The following is a 1342-nucleotide window of genomic DNA, read 5'->3' as shown; positions in this document are numbered from 1 at the left end:
ACAATCAACAGCATAAAGATTTAATTTTGTGTATGTGGATATGATTTTAAACTTTAAGCAACCAGTCAAAAGCAGCAAAAAGATTTTAAAGAAGAAAATAATAATCAAAAATTCTGCTCTTCAGTATAGCAGAAGTAATTCTGCAAAACAAATAAGGTAATGTGAAGAGTACTAACATAATTGATGGCACAAGACATGCCTGGGACATATTGAAAGGTGTTTAATTTTTATATAAGTTCGTTTGGATAACTTTTCACATAGTTTTATCATACAAAATTTGTATTACATATTAATTTTAAAATAAAGGGCTATAACTTTCATAAGTTAATAAGCTGAAATACTGTTGTATTGTAAAGTGCAACAAAAATGATATCCAACTTAAAAAATGAAGATTATAATAGGGAAATAGGTTCATGAAAATTCACTAAATGGAGTGAAAATGTGAGCGAATTTTGGAAATGACACTGCAACCAATGCATATCAAGTCTAGAAAACAGGAACATGTAAATATATGATTGGTTAATCAATTATTTTAAGAAAAATACCTAAATAATTTACATTCCCTAATCTCCAAGTGGTTTGTTATGTGAATTTACAATTTTCCATAAATAGGAAGTTTCTATCTTTTTTATTTTCTTTTAAATGTTCAATAATGCATGCTTTTTATTCTCTTGCTCTGAATTTTGTTTTGGGAGAAGGGAAAATAGAACAAAAAACTTCAGGATTCAAAACTCGTCCTTGTGTGCTTTGAAAAATCAAAATCAAGTGTCCACTAATTTTCTTAGACATAACAGGCTTATTGGGTCTGTATCTCAAAATTGGTTTAATGTTGGAGATCCAAAACATACACTACCAGTTTCCAGAACTTAGTAGAGGGAAGTAGACATTCCCAATAGGAAGTTTCTTAATTCCCCAACATTGGAGTCTTGCATGTCCTCCTTTTCTTTTTTATTTATAAATTTTTAGGACAGTGTCTATAAGGTATACAGGATCTCAATACATAGATTGTACTCATAGTGATTCTTCTGTTTTCAGCCTGCCAAGTACAGGGATTACAGGTGGGATCACCACACCAAATTTCGATCATCCTTTCACCTTGTATAGAGGGGCAAAACAGACACAGTACACCAGGGATTAAACCATGGCCACTGTGCTCTGCTGAATCAGGAACTTTACTCTGTTGAACTATCTGGCCAGGCCTTGCCCCTCCTTTGTAATATGCATTGTGCACTAGATTTTTATTGAATGAAGCAGTAACATTTCAGATTTGAGTTTATGCAAGAAAAGAGGTTGTAAGATTCTATTCATTGCCAAGGGACAGATCTACATGATGAAATTCAGG

This window comes from Octodon degus, unplaced genomic scaffold, assembly GCF_000260255.1.
Source record: "Octodon degus isolate 3935 unplaced genomic scaffold, OctDeg1.0 scaffold00520, whole genome shotgun sequence".
Taxonomy (NCBI): Eukaryota; Metazoa; Chordata; class Mammalia; order Rodentia; family Octodontidae; genus Octodon; species Octodon degus.
This window is presented reverse-complemented; position numbering follows the sequence as displayed.